Source organism: Ovis aries, chromosome 6, assembly GCF_016772045.2.
Source record: "Ovis aries strain OAR_USU_Benz2616 breed Rambouillet chromosome 6, ARS-UI_Ramb_v3.0, whole genome shotgun sequence".
Classification (NCBI taxonomy): domain Eukaryota; kingdom Metazoa; phylum Chordata; class Mammalia; order Artiodactyla; family Bovidae; genus Ovis; species Ovis aries.
The window spans coordinates 33,809,351-33,825,879 of record NC_056059.1 but is presented as its reverse complement, the minus strand read 5'-3'; the positions used below and the strand labels follow the sequence as shown (position 1 = coordinate 33,825,879).

At 37.1% G+C, this 16,529-nt stretch overlaps 1 protein-coding gene across 4 annotated transcripts in view; it reads left to right on the top strand.

The window, feature by feature from the left end:
* The window catches only part of CCSER1 (coiled-coil serine rich protein 1), a 1,491,420-nt gene that overhangs the window by 1,362,340 nt on the left and 112,551 nt on the right, over window positions 1–16,529 (top strand). The window lies entirely within an intron of this gene.

Sequence of the window (16,529 nt, the reverse complement as noted above, 5' to 3'; positions counted from 1 at the left end):
GAAATGAGGATTTTTCTTTTAATTTTAATTGTACATATGAATTCTCCTATTTAAATTTCTACTTAGAGTTAACTTTAATCATAAAAATGTTACTGAATTTTACTATTTGAAATAATGTGTGTGTAAGTCGTCAGTCATGTCCAACTCTTTGAGACCCAATGGACTGTAGCCTGCAAGGCTCCTCTGTTCATGGTGATTCTCCATGCAAGAATGCTGGACTGGGTTGCCATGCCCTTCTTCAGGGGATCTTCCAATTCCAAGGATCAAACCTGTGTCTCTTATGTCTCCTGTTTTGGGAACAGATTCTTTACCACTAGCACCAGGTATAACTGAAAAAGAAATTAATTAGTTTACTTGAGAGAGGTGCAACGATGCTCTCAGGATAGAAACACCACAAAAGATAAGAGGTTGTATTAAAGGACTGAGTTTTTCCAGGTGGCTCAGGGATAAAGAATCTGCCTGCCAACACAGGAGATGTGGGTTCCATATGTGACAATCCACTCCAGGATTCTTGCTTGGAAATCCCATGGCCAGAGGAGCCTGGCAGGCCACAGTCCATGGAGTCACAGAGTCAGACACAACTGAAAGACTGAGCACGCATGCACAGTGAAGCATTGCTGTATCTCAAAATGTAAGTAATTTACTCCTGTCTCAGTGACAATGCTTCAGTTCAGTTCAGTTCAGTCGCTCAGTCGTGTCCGACTCTGCAACCCCATGAATCGCAGCATGCCAGGCCTCCCTGTCCATCACCATCTCCCGGAGTTCAGCCAGACTCACATCCATCAAGTTAGTGATGCCATCCGGCCATCTCATCCTCAGTCGTCCCCTTCTCCTCCTGCCCCCCGTCCCTCCCAGCATCAGAGTCTTTTCAAATGAGTCAACTCTTCTCATGAGGTGGCCGAAGTACTCGAGTTTCAGCTGTAGGATCATTCCCTCCAAAGAAATCCCAGGGCTGATCTCCTTCAGAATGGACTGGTTGGATCTCCTTGCAGTCCAAGGGACTCTCAAGAGTCTTCTCCAACACCACAGTTCAAAAGCATCAATTCTTCGGCACTCAGCCTTCTTCACAGTCCAACTCTCACATCCGTACATGACCACTGGAAAAACCATAGCCTTGACTAGATGGACCTTTGTTGGCAAAGTGATGTCTCTGCTTGTGAATATGCTATCTAGGTTGGTCATAACTTTTCTTCCAAGGAGTAAGCGTCTTTTAATTTCCTGGCTGCAGTCACCATCTGCAGTGATTTTGGAGCCCCAAAAATAAAGTCTGACACTGTTTTCACTGTTTCCCCATCTAGGCTGTTATAATAAATATTGCCTTCAATCTTAAAGGAAAGTAGGCAAATTTTATCTCTTACCTAAATAAATTATACAGTCTTTTAAGTTTTGCTTTACAAATCTTAAAGCTGACTCTTCAAAGTAGTTTATTATTTCATTAACATGGTCAAAAGGAAAAAGAAGTAGTGGCAATGGTAGTTTAGTCGCTAGCTTATGTCTGACTCTTCTGGCCGTGGAATTTCCCAGGCAAGCATACTGGAGTGGGTTGCCATACGTTTTTCCAGGTGATTTTCCCAGCCCAAGGATTGAACCTGCGTCTCCTGCATTGTAGGCAGATTCTTTACCATTGAGTCACCAGGGAGGCCCAAAAGAAGTAGTATAAAATTAATTCATAATTTGAAAGGGTTAATAAATATTTATCTAACTGATGTATTAGAAATTTAAATCTTTGAAAAACTACCTATGTCTTTAGAAAAGATAAACTTTCTATTGTAGGATTTCTAGTTATAAAGCTGACATTTCAAATGAGAAATCCCACTAGCTCACTATGAATTAAAGTAACAGTAAGACATGAAGTACTTTTAAAAATCTCTCTAATAGAGCATTGCTTTTTAAAATGTTATGACTCTCAGAAAAGGTGGACTGCATGTAATATTTTTCCTGATAATACCTTTAAGGACGACCTTTGATTCAGTTTAAGTGGGCTTTTAGAAACTCAATTGTCAACCAGTGTGCATTCATTTTGTCTTTTTTTTTTTTTTTGTAATTTTTAGTTTTTTATTTTTTACATTTTAAAATCTTTAATTCTTACATGCATTCCCAAACATGAACCCCCCTCCCACCTCCCTCCCCATAACATCTTTCTGGGTCATCCCCATGCACCAGCCCCAAGCATGCTGCATCCTGCGTCAGACATAGACTGGCGATTCAATTCACATGATAGTATACATGTTAGAATGTCATTCTCCCAAATCATCCCACCCTCTCCCTCTCCCTCTGAGTCCAAAAGTCCGTTATACACATCTGTGTCTCTTTCCCTGTCTTGCATACAGGGTCGTCATTGCCATCTTCCTAAATTCCATATATATGTGTTAGTATACTGTATTGGTGTTTTTCTTTCTGGCTTACTTCACTCTGTATAATCGGCTCCAGTTTCATCCATCTCATCAGAACTGATTCAAATGAATTCTTTTTAACGGCTGAGTAATACTCCATTGTGTATATGTACCACAGCTTGCTTATCCATTCATCTGCTGATGGACATCTAGGTTGTTTCCATGTCCTGGCTATTATAAACAGTGCTGCGATGAACATTGGGGTACATGTGTCTCTTTCAATTCTGGTTTCCTCGGTGTATATGCCCAGAAGTGGGATTGCTGGGTCATAAGGTAGTTCTATTTGCAATTTTTTAAGGAATCTCCACACTGTTCTCCATAGTGGCTGTACTAGTTTGCATTCCCACCAACAGTGTAGGAGGGTTCCCTTTTCTCCACACCCTCTCCAGCATTTATTGCTTGCAGATTTTTGGATCGCAGCCATTCTGACTGGTGTGAAGTGGTACCTCATTGTGGTTTTGATTTGCATTTCTCTAATAATGAGTGATGTTGAGCATCTTTTCATGTGTTTGTTAGCCATCCGTATGTCTTCTTTGGAGAAATGTCTATTTAGTTCTTTGGCCCATTTTTTGATAGGGTCGTTTATTTTTCTGGAGTTGAGCTGCAGAAGTTGCTTGTATATTTTTTAGATTAGTTGTGTGTCAGTTGCTTCATTAGCTATTATTTTCTCCCATTCAGAAGGCTGTCTTTTCACCTTGCTTATATTTTCCTTTGTTGTGCAGAAGCTTTTAATTTTAATTAGATCCCATTTGTTTATTTTTGCTTTTATTTCCAGCATTCTGGGAGGTGGATCATAGAGGATCCTGCTGTGATTTATGTCTGAGAGTGTTTTGCCTGTGTTCTCCTCTAGGAGTTTTATAGTTTCTGATCTTACATTTAGATCTTTAATCCATTTTGAGTTTATTTTTGTGTGCGGTGTTAGAAAGTGATCTAGTTTCATTCTTTTACAAGTGGTTGACCAGTTTTCCCAGCACCACTTGTTAAAGAGATTGTCTTTACTCCATTGTATATTCTTGCCTCCTTTGTCAAAGATAAGGTGTCCATATGTGTGTGGATTTATCTCTGGGCTTTCTATTTTGTTCCATTGATCTATATGTCTGTCTTTGTGCCAGTACCATACTGTCTTGATGACTGTGGCTTTGAAGTAGAGCCTGAAGTCAGGCAAGTTGATTCCTTTGTTTTTGTTTTGAAACTGACAGTTATTTCTCTCTCTCTCTCTCTCTCTCTCTCTCTCTCTCTCTCTCTCTCTCTCCTCTTTCACATCAATTTGAAAGTGCACTTAAAAGGTTAGGGTCAAAGAGATCCATGCCATTGGCAGACAAGGCCAGAGAGCTTTCCTAAATTGACCTAATTCAAATATTCATCACTCTGTCTGTGTAAACACTTGAGTAGCATGATGCCTCTTACATGATTAGATCCAACCATAACTAAGCTATATTGAATCTCTGATATTTATCAAATGTAAATATCTACAAGTCACATTAATATAGGGAAGCAAGGTTAATTTTAAATGCTTTGGAAGAGTTAGTAATTACTTGTACTGAGGGTACAATCTTGGAAGAAGCCTAGAATGTTGAATTTGAAGTGAAGTAATGGATACTTACATCCATTAAGTATTGTATCGATTATAGCCATTCAGCACCTTAATTTTTACACTAAAGTTTTCTAAAAATGTTTTAAAAGCTAATATGCTTATAGAAAATATCTAAACTACTTATGATTGGGCATAAATCTATTATCACTTTTTCCCTAAATATACTAATTCTCTTCCAATGCAATTGGCCACTTTCATCTTATTAACTGATTATAGAAGACTAAAATGGTAAAGAAAATATCAAAATAAAGGCAACCCTTCCAGTGCTTCTTTATACATAGTAAACCAGGATTGGGAAGTAGATTTTATTTCTCATGCCTATCATGATGAATTGGCAAGCAATTACCTGGAGGGCTGTGTGAAAAGGAAACAGGTTGAATATAGCCTCAGAAGAATGACTATTAAGATATATTTGCTATGGTTTCTTGATATTTGTCATCTTCCAGTAAATCCTTGATTTTTGTGAGAGATGTTTGTGGGACCTTTGTGGATTTCCATTTTCAAATAAGAGATTATATTTTCCCTTCCCCGCACAAAAATATGTACGCATCCAGAAATAAAAAGTACTTAGTACTGGGATATGAATTTTAATCTGTTTGTTTTCCTTGTTTACCTGCATAGAACCTCATTCTAGTACATCCTAATGTGTATGATTCAAATCTGGGCTTCAGGAAAATTATATATTAAGTTGAAAGGGTAAGTGTTCAATCTGTAAATACAAATAACCTACTTTTATAACTATTAACCAAATGATTCCTGTAGTATCTGAGGTGCAAACTCTATTTCAAGATTTTGTCTAGTTCAAAATATTTACTTAGGAACTAAATCATGCTGCTAATTGGACCAAAATCTTTCAAATGATATAAAATAAAGCCCATTTTCTCCTACAATAAATTGGGAACATTGCCCAGTGTAAAGCACATGATGAGGTGACAAAAGGGCAGGGTATTAGGGATGAATGTAAATGATGCAAAGTATCACAAGAAAACTGTCAGCAGCCTCATCACTAAAATTGAAGAATAATAACTCTATTAGGAGATAGGACTGTGTTTTAGAAAAACCTATTTGAAATCCTTACCATCAGTGTAATCTACCCAAAGGAGTTGCTCGATTCTGACTGCACAGATGACTGAAACAGCCAGGCCTGTACCTGGGAGATGAGATCATTCAGGTTCACAGTGACCCAGGTGTACCACATAGATCTGGAAGTGCTGGGCTCACAGTTGTCATGAGGTAATATAGATAGGCCATTAGTAAAGCTGTGATGACGCGCTCCCCTGGGCCATGGTCGGCTTGTTTTGCTGCTGTAGTAAACAATTCTCTCACTAGAAATGGCAGCACTTGGTGATGATATTCTTTTCCCTTTGAATTAATTTAGGAGGCTTTGAAAGTACTTCCAGCATTAAGAAACCTTTGTGTATAAGCTTTTTCTTTCTTTCTTTCTTTTTTTTTTTTTTTTTTTGCATCTAGCACGATGTGTTTTTGCCATGTTTCCTTAAAAATATCTAAAGAATTTATTTAACTAAGCCCTTAGATATTACTAGGCATTTTGGTATGATTGGCACACATGAAAGCAGTGACATATTTTTTTTATTGTTTCTAAATGACTTGGAACTTTAGTTTACCAAGTAAATTTTCAATTCAGTTGTACCATATCAATTTGTGACTTTCCCACTTGGTAAACTTTCATTTTAAGGCTTTGCTGAGGTTTTCTTGAGACAGGCTATTATGATAGCGTCTCTGTAAGTGCTGTGATATGACATGTTTCCAAGGCTATTGTAAAACAATTATAACTGCCACTAAAATATCTTGGCTGGGATGGATATGAAAATGAACAAAGGGAACACAAGAATCTGACATGCTCTCACTTGATTCTATAGTGTAATTTTGGTGAAGATATTTTTGCCACAAAGATCAATCAAATATTAATTTCCTGATTTTATTTTGTGGGTTGATTAGAAGTATACCTGTGATTTTGTGCCCATTGAAATATCCAAATCCTATTTGTAGATGAAATATTTTTATTTAAAATGGCTTCTTATAATTAAAAAATGGCAAATTTTATGTTTAAATAGAAATCTTTCACTGTCAGAACCAGTGACATCTTGGTATCACTATATTTGTTGCAAAAAACAAGATTCTCTCAGGTATAATCTGCTCAACTAGTCCTGTTGCACCTTTTGGGGAACCTTGGATTAACAGGCACAGAGACAGATCTAGCTGATAGAATCTTAGAAGATTTTATCCATCACTTGTTTCTTCAGCAGCATCATAGATGTAAGCCATACCTCATGATCACATTAACTAGAGCTGCTGCTGCTACTGCTGCTAAGTCACTTCAGTCGTGTCCGACTCTGTGCGACCCCATAGATGGCAGCCCATCAGGCTCCACCATTCCTGGGATTCTCCAGGCAAGAACACTGGAGTGGGTTGCCATTTCCTTCTCCAATGCATGAAAGTGAAAAGTGAAAGTGAAGTCGCTCAGTCGTGTCTGACTCTCAGCGACCCCATGGACTGCAGCCCACCAGGCTCCTCCATCCATGGGATTCTTCAGGCAAGAGTACTGGAGTGGGGTGCCATTGCCTCTCAGTCATGAGTAGGTTCTTTACCTGCACAATATTTCCTCTGGAGATGACTTTGTCTCCTTTATCTATCATCATCCTAGTGTATAACACACAATAGGTAGCTGAAACTATCAATAACAGGGATTCAATTCAGTTCAGTTCAGTCACTCAGTCATGTCCGACTCTTTGCAACTGAATGGACAGCAGCACACTAGGCCTCCTTATCTATCACCAACTCCCAGAGTTAACCCAAACTCATGTCCATTGAGTTAGTGATGCCATCCAGCCATCTCATCCTCTGTCGTCCCCTTCTCCTCCTGCCCTCAATATTTCCCAGCATCAGGGTCTTTTCAAATGAGTCAGCTGTTCACATCAGGTGGCCAAAGTATTGCATTTTCAGCTTCAACATCAGTCCTTCCAGTGAACACTCACGGGTGATCTCCTTTAGGATGGACTGGTTGGACCTCCTTGCAATCCAAGGGACTCTCAAGAGTCTTCTCCAACACCACAGTTCAAAAGCATCAATTCTTCAGCACTGAGATTTCTTTATAGTCCAACATTTACATCCATACATGACTGCTGGAAAAACCATAGCCTTGACTAGACTGACCATTGTTGGCAAAGTAATGTCTCTGCTTTTTAATATGCTATATAGGTTGGTCTTAACTTTCCTTCCAAGGAGTAAGCGTCTTTTAATTTCATGGCTGCAATCACCATCAAGATTGATTATGGAGCCCAGAAAAATAAAGTCAGTGACTGTTTCCCCATCTATTTTCCATGAAGTAATGGGACCAGATGCTATAATCTTAGTTTTCTGAATATTGAGCTTTAAGTCAGTTTCATCAATGTCCTCTTTCACTTTCATCAAGAGGCTCTTTAGTTCCTCTTCACTTTCTGCTATAAGAGTGGTATCATCTGCATATCTGAGGTTATTGATATTTCTCATGGCAATCTTGATTCCAGCTTCTGCTTCCTCCAGCCCAGCATTTCTCATGATGTGCTCTGCATATAAGTTAAATAGGCAGGGTGACAATATACAGCCTTGATGTACTCCTTTTCCTATCTGGAACCAGTCTGTTGTTCCATGTCTAGTTCTAACTGTTGCTTCCTGACCTGCATATAGGTTTCTCAAGAGGCAGGTCAGGTGGTCTGGTATTCCCATCTCTTTCAGAATTTTCCACAGTTTCTTGTGATCCACACAGTCAAAGGCTTTGGCATAGTCAATAAAGCAGAAATAGATGTTTTTCTGGAACTCTCTTGCTTTTTCCATGATCCAGCGGATGTTGATCTCTGATTCCTCTGCCTTTTCTAAAACCAGCTTCAACATCTGGAAGTTCACTGCTCACGTAAAGTTGAAGCCTGGCTTGGAGAATTTTGATCATTACTTGCTAGTGTGTGAGATGAGTGCAGTTGTGCAGTAGTTCGAGCATTCGTTCACATTACCTTTCTTTGAGACTGGAATGAAAACTGATCTTTTCCAGTCCTGTGGCCTAGACTTGGATTACCATAATATTGAATGGTTTGCCTTGGAAACGAACAGAGATCATTCTGTCGTTTTTGAGATTACATCCAAGTACTGCATTTGGGACTCTTTTTTTGACTATGAGGGCTACTACATTTCTTCTGATTCCTGCCCATCAGTTCAGTTCAGTTCAGTTCAGTCGCTCAGTTGTGTCTGACTCTTTGCGACCCCATGAATTGCAGCACGCCAGGCCTCCCTGTCCATCACCAACTCCCGGAGTTCACTCAGACTCACGCCCATCGAGTCAGTGATGCCATCCAGCCATCTCATCCTCTGTCGTCCCCTTCTCCTCCTACCCCCAATCCCTCCCAGCATCAGAGTCTTTTCCAATGAGTCAGCTCTTCGCATGAGGTGGCCAAAGTACTGGAGTTTCAGCTTTAGCATCATTCCTTCCAAAGAAATCCCAGGGCTGATCTCCTTCAGAATGGACTGGTTGGATCTCCTTGCAGTCCAAGGGACTCTCAAGGGTCTTCTCCAACACCACAGTTCAAAAGCATCAATTCTTTGGTGCTCAGCCTTCTTCACAGTCCAACTCTCACATCCATACATGACTACTGGAAAAACCATAGCCTTGACTTGACAGACCTGAGTCGGCAAAGTAATGCCCATAGTAGTAGGTAATATGGTCATCTGAGTTAAATTCACCCATTCCAATCCATTTTAGTTTGCTGATTCCTAGAATGTTGACGTTCACTCTTGCCATCTCCTGTTTGACCACTTCCAATTTGCCTTGATTCATGGACCCAACATTGCAGGTTCCTATGCAATATTGCTCTTTACAGCATCGGACCTTGCTTCTATCAGCAGTCACATTCACAACTGGATGTTGTTTTTGCTTTGGCTCTGTCTTTTCATTTTTTCTGGAGAATCTTCATTCTTTATGGGTTTCATGAGAACCCTATGAACAGTATAAATAAAGGGGTATATAGGTAAATTACTGATGGATGCCTTTTCTGAAATTTCATCTCCTTCAATGACAATCTGATCAGTACTACCCCTAGTTAAGTTGTACTTACTACCAACTACAAAAAATCTCTCGGTTTGATATTTTATATTCTGTGTTCTGCCAGTGCCTATGGTTTTTGTATTAGGGGAAACATAATTCTTTGCTTCAATCAGCTCCAGACGAAATCTGCAGAATTTCTCCTTGAGATGAGCAAACATATGGAATATGAAGAAAGTTATTCTTCATCATAAATGTTTTTAAGTAGTGGAAAAGGAAAACATAAAAAGGCCATATGCTTTGGGAAAGTAATTTTCATTATGGAAGCTTCTGAGGGCAAACAAAGAGAAAAAAATTGTTATGCTTTAGATTCCATGATCCGTAGTGCTATTCACAGTTGACACCATTTTTTATTCAGTGTATTCTTTTAAGCCCTCCTCAGTATAAATCACAAGAGAACAGACATAAGTACTAGACTCATTAACCAGAGGTTGTATTTTTTTCTCCATTTGGGCCAGGATGTCTTAGTTATGGTATTGTTTTAGAGGGACATGTTAAATTGTAAATAGCGGAGTTCTAGGAGTCAAACAGCTATATTAAAGCCTCAGCACTTACAAATGAATAGCTCTTCCATCTTGGAGAATTTATTTTATTTTTGAATTTAAGTATCCATATTTATAAAACAGAGATCATGATCCATATTTCTTAGTGTTCTTGTGAGGATAAATTAAAAGAGTATTTGAAGAGCCTAGCCCAAAGCTTGGCACATAGCCAACACTCAGAAACTCATGGTTTTATTTTTTCGTTTAGTATGATTCTCAGCATGGAGTCTGTGGTTAGTATGGATCTATTATCTAATTTACCTAGTTTATTTCATAGTTTTATCCTGAGTTAGCTAGGTAGGCGTGTGTGTGTGTGTGTGTGTGTGTGTGTGTGTGTGTGTGCTTAGTTGCTCAGTCATATCTGCCTCTTTGTGACCCCCTAGACTGTAGCCCACCAGGCTTCTCTGTCTGTGGGATTCTCCAGGCAAGAATACTGGAGTGGGTACCCATTCACTTCTCTAGGGGATCTTCCCAATTCAGGGGTCAAACCTGGGTCTCCTGAATTGCAGGCAGATACTTTACCATGTGAACCACCAGGGAAGCCCAGCTAGGTAGACACACAGAAGACAGAATGATGACATTTCACCTTGTCAATGTCATTAATTAAAGCACTTAGCCTAAGTCAGCAGTGACTTCACTATTATTAATGTATTAAAGTTTTCAGTTTGATAGATATTTTTGTGCTATGTGGCCAATGTGTCTACATCTTTTATCTTACAAACTGAAGAAAAAATCAAGAGCTCAGATAATAAAATGATGAATTCACTGTCACAGGGTGAAGAATTATAATTACATTCTAGTTTTTTTGAACATTAGAATTATGATCTCAACCAATTAGGTGGCAAACATCCAAATAATATTTGTTCTTTTTGTTTTGGGAGTGTACAGTACAAGTCCCTGCCCAGTTCCAAAGAATTACTGAGTAGCAGAATACAGTCATGTTCCTTTTTTTTTTTAAATGTCACATAAGTTCAGGAGGTGTTTTTTGCATATTGGAAACTGCTGTCTATAGCACAACTGTTTTAAAATGCCATTCTTAATTCTAAGTGATAGAATCTGACACTTCTTACTTCTGAAGAAACTTAATTTGTTACAAGAGTCTTTTCAATCATTACTGAATTCAAAAGCAGATGGCAATGACGACCCTGTATGCAAGACAGCAAAAAAGACACAGATGTGTATAACGGACTTTTGGACTCAGAGGGAGAGGGAGAGGGTGGGATGATTTGGGAGAATGGCATTGTAACATGTATACTATCATGTAAGAATCGAATCGCTAGTCTATGTCCAACTCAGGATACAGCATGCTTGGGGCTGGTGGATGGTGATGACCCAGAGAGATGTTATGGGGAGGGAGGTGGGAGGGGGGTTCATGTTTGGGAACGCATGTACACCAGTGGTGGATTCATGTCAATGTATAGCAAAACCAATACAGTATTGTAAAGTAAAATAAAGTAAAAATAAAAATTTAAAAAAAAAGCAGACAATCTATAGATCATTGTTTTAACTAAAGGACATTGTTATCAGTTTTTTGTTTGTTTGTTTTTTTAGTATATGTGAGAGAGAGACAGGGACTAGACAGACAGATACTTAACCACCATATCTGATTTCATTTCTATTTTACCACAAAAAGGAAATCCACTTACTGGCTATTTATCCTCTCTTCCTTCTCTACCCACTTTTTCTCCTCCTCTCCTCTCTCTACTACTAGCGTTCCAAAGATGCATCAACCATTGTGAGATGTACTTTTTGGATGCTTTCATAGTCAGAAATCATGGGATGTTTTACTTTGCTAGAGGTACCATAAGAAAATATCAAAGATTGAGTGACTTATGCAACGGTGTGTTTTCTCACAGTTCTGGAGGCTGGAAATCCAAGATTAAGGCTTAGGCAGATTTGGTTGTCCCCAGAGCCTCTCTGCTTGGCTTGCAGGTGGCTGACTTCTCTCTGTGTCCTCACAGGGCCTTTCTTCTGTGTGCACACATCACTGGTATTTCTTCTTAGGTCCAAATTTCCTCTTCTTATAAAGATACTACTCATATTGGAATAGAGCCCACTCTGAAGTGTTGCTGTCCTGTCCAATTCTTTGCGACAACGAGGACTGTAGCTCACCAGTTTCCTTTGTCCGTGGGATTCTCCAGGCGAGAATACTGGAGTGGGTAGCCATTCTTTTCTCCAGAGGATCTTCCCAACCCAAGAATCAAATCTGTGCCTCCTGCATTGTGGGCAGATTCTAGTCCACCCTAACAGCCTTATTTTAATTTTAGTTGCCTCTTTAAAGGCCGTATCTCCAAACACAGTCACCTTTTGAGATGATGGTGATAGGACTTCAACATATAAGTTTTGTGGTGGCAGGGACACAGTTCAGCCTATAACATGGGGATTGCAAGTTATTTTTTCCAAATAAATTTAAGCAACCTTCTAAAATTTTTTCAAAAATATAGTTATAACAGAAGAGTATAGCTATTCCCAATAGCAGCCATATTCCAAACCCTAAATGTGTGAGAAGCTAGACTTTGAGGATTCCTCAAAGGCATATCATAGTGACCCAAGTAGAGTCCTAGGAGGGTGTCATTATATTAGCAAATGTAAATCTGTGACAAAGATTTACATCTGATTAAAAAAGAATATGTTGGCAGAGGGTGCTGATGATTTTTATGCAAGCTGAAAGAAAGCAGCCGAAACAGTAAGAACTCACTATTGCATTTCCAGCCATGTTTTGGGTTGAGGTCGCAGTGGAGAGATCCTCAAACTCTCTAGTAACTAGAAAGATATGTTCTATGTTGTGGGTCTGACTTGAGTCATTGGGCCTCACTGAGGTCAGTTGATTGCAGTGTTGTTGCTCCCTTTCATTTTACACTGAATCCATCTTTTGTCAAAAGTAATTTATTCTGAAATTCAACTTCTCATATATTGTAACAATGGGAAATTCATGGAGAGCAGACATAAATAATATTCCATTTCCAGGAAAAGAATGCCCCCTGTTGTAAATGATAAACTGACTTTCTGGTTGTTCAGAAATGTAGCATGAGCTCCATGGTAGTTTTGTCTACTCAGCCCATCTCTGGAATCTCCCTCTTTGGGCTTGTGACCTTAACTTCAGCATACTCATTTAATAAATACTGTTGAGTCTTATTCTTCCTTTTCTGTGAAAAAGTTTATGTGATTAATTCTCAAATTTCCTTAGCTATTCTTAGTTGATTTTTTAAAAAACCTCTATTTCAACCTTAATCTTTAATCGCATGGCACTTTCTATGACTTTTTTTTTTTTTTTTAAGAAAATTGAAAAGCACTGTATTCAGCTTAGTCAAGCTTGTTCTTACTTTAGAACCTTGAGCTAATGCTAACTCTGTACTTAGATCTTTTTGTAACTTGCTTCTTTACATATTCTAGGTCAAATGTCAACCCTTTAGAGGCCTTCTTTGACTAACCTTGCTAAAATGACCACTTACCACCTCTGGCCTCTATCACTGCTGCTGCTGCTGCTGCAAAAAAAAAAAAAATGCTGACAATATTTATTGGGGTCAGTGAACTTGTCTTTCCTAAACAAAATCAACAAGTCAATGAATCACTCTTGCATTCTCTAGAATGTTTGAAGAATGGGAAACACAATAAAATTTTCAAATTTATATACATATATATATATGAACATATATATATGTTCATGTGTTAAATAAACATTGGCAAAAAATGATAGACCCTATCTGGCTAGATACTTTCTTATCATATACAAAATTTATGAGTTCTTACTGTCTTCTACTTGAAAACAAGTGATTCTCAGCTTCCATGGGATTTACCTGTCAGTGATTTACTCCCCTGAAAGTCAAACTGTGGTCCCCCAAATAACAGCATTAAGATTCCCACAAAATGTAAATTTTGGACTACACACCAGATCCACTGAATCTGAAACTCTGGAGGTGGGATCCAGCTATCTTTACTGTAACAGAACCTTCAGATGACTCTTGATTGAACCACTGACTTATCTATTCAAAAGTCTAAAATAATATTTATCATCATTTGAATGAAAATAATAGCACTGCCATTCAAATATACCTTTAGCTCTTCAGTGACTTTAGAACCTACTAATATCATTGTAGAAAATCAGCCTTCTATCTCTCTGATTTATAATTGCATTCACAAACTTGACATCTCAGAATGATCCAGGAATCCTATACCTAATTTCTCAGCTACAAGTCAATGTAGACTGAGGTTCATTTCCTAATACATGGATGAAAAGCTATTTCCCATTACAGCTCTTTGGTATGGGACAGGAAAAAAATGAATAGGAAATGACAATAAATCAACACCAATTTATCAACCTTGCTGTCATTTCCTAAGTATCATTTTCACGAATATGTTATTTCAGAGCTCTGGTAGAGGACAAAGGAATGATTTGGCAAGCTCCAAAAGACTCAAATGTCAGGAAAATATTTTGTTCCAGGAGATTTATGCTATGAATAAGTGTTTGAAATTCAGTTAATATATGTCACCATTCATTTGTGGCACAAAGATAATAGAATCATAAGAGAGGAACTTCATTGTCTTTACATTATGAGAAAAATATGAGTTTGTTTTGTAAAGGGTAGAAAGTAGCATGTATCAGTGAAAAAGCAGGAGCTGATGAATGAATACCCGCCTGCCTTTTAACTCCATCTGCAGTGAACTCACTTGTACTCTACTTGCCCTACAAACAGAACTACAGTCTGCAATGCAAGTATTACCTAACCTTTGAAAGCTGCCTATGTTGTAAAAGCATTTCTTCTCAGTGACACGTGAATCTTAAAGAAGATAGTTACTAATACACTGAAGCACACCTTTCTAGTTCAGGTAGAAATTCTTGCTGCTTAAATACAGATAATTATTTTTGCTTCATATATGTTGATTGTATCTTTTCTAATGAAAATAATAAAGTAAAATCAAAATTGATATGATTGGAATTATTTGGGAATAAAATTGAGAACGATTTTATATAAGTATAAAATAATAAGGACTTCATTTTGAATATATATATATATTCATATATATTTTGAACATATATATGCAAACAAATAGATATAAATATCATATTTTTAAACAATCAAATTAATGTTCTGATATGATAGAGAAACAGAATTATGACACAAATGGAATTCAAAACGTTTTTTTTTTTAATTTCAGAATGTAAATGCATTCATTTTGGCTATGTTATGTATATCCCAATTTACTTACCTCTAATTATTAAGGATTGCACAATTCTTTTGGATTGTCCTAGAAACTTATTAAAATAATAGTAATGTACTATTAAATCTTATTTACTATCAAGATAATATATTGTATAAATTTTTGATATTTAATATTTTGGAGCATCAATTATATCCAAATTTCTTACAAATTATTTCTAAATTATAGGGCATAGATCTAGAGAGAGAGCATAAAATTATTCTTGCCCTGAGCAAATAATTGTCTTGTAGTCTTATAGATAAAGGCATCAATTTTACTTAGCCCCAAATAATATCTTTGTAAAAAATAGAGAAATATTACAGTGACCAGGAGAACTTTTGGCCTTCAAATAACTACCTACTCCAGATATTAATACCAAAATTTTGTTATTTTTAATTGCTCATATCATGACAATATTCTAAAGGAAAAAATACTTTTAAAGTTGTGATTATTATTTCATGGTCATTATAGATACTTCCACATTCAACCCTTAGACTTTTTTTCATAGGAATTGCTCATAGTTATATAATGTTAACTAGTGTAAAAATCTGATTCACTTTGAAATAACTGCTGAATTATGTATATCTAAAATATAAAGCAATTGGGAAGAGATTCAGAAATAAACAAAGTATACATTTGTTTAAAGAGGTCATTCATATTTTCAACAGTGTATAAGCTAGTAATACAAAAGCCTTATTGATTTAAAAACAGAAATCGTAGATATTCTTTCAAAATAAATGTGGAGTATATGGATACCTTGGATTTAGTAGTAGAAAAATAGGATTTGTTTACCCAGTGACACATGAAGATAACATGAAAGTTTCAATTTTGTTAAAAATTAAGGTGTTTTTTGTTTTTTGTTTTTTTTTTTTTTTTACTGCTTTACATTTAAAATATCACAAACCTTGGGAAACCTGAGTTAAGAGGCAGCAGAAGGAATGTACACAGGTCTACTTATTAGACATGCTGTGAACCCAGGAGAAACTAACTTGCATAATTCTTACTGATATGTTGTTGTGGAAAAGAATTCTATGTATGGAAACAAACATGGTCAAAGTGTCAGTTTAAAGAACAATGGAGAAAATGAAATTAATTTTATGTTTTCAAATAAAAATATTGTAAGAATACATTATATTGGAACAGGTAGTGTAGTAGTCAGGGAATGGCCAAAATATAGAATTAGTAAACATATAAACAAAAGTGACTTCAGATGTTTCCTTATAATATTTTAAAATCTTGTTATTCAAAGCATTAGAAAATAATGAGTATGTTCTCATGCTTGCTTCCTTAATATCTGCTTCTCTCTCATGATTCTGAGAATGTAGTTCAAAAACCCAAAAAAGATGCAGAGTGCCTGGTCCATATTTTCAGTTTATTTGTTCTTGTAAGCAGTTATCAAAAACTTAGGAGATAAATGGACACCACCTATAGTGTCCTTTTGTCACTTAAAATAATGTTTCCATTTCTATTCTTTTCATCCTGTATGGAAATTATTTTTCATGTAATTAAAAAAATAACCCCAATTATCTATAGATCCCCAAATATGAATCTTTCACAGCTAATCCAACTGTTAAATGATGATCTAAATTAAATAACTAATTAAACAAACATTCTGAGCAACTGCCTTGTACCAGACAGTGTAGTGAGGCTTGGGGATGCAGCAGTGAGATAAATTCCCTGTGTTCATGAGACCAGCGTTCTTGTGAGGGTGA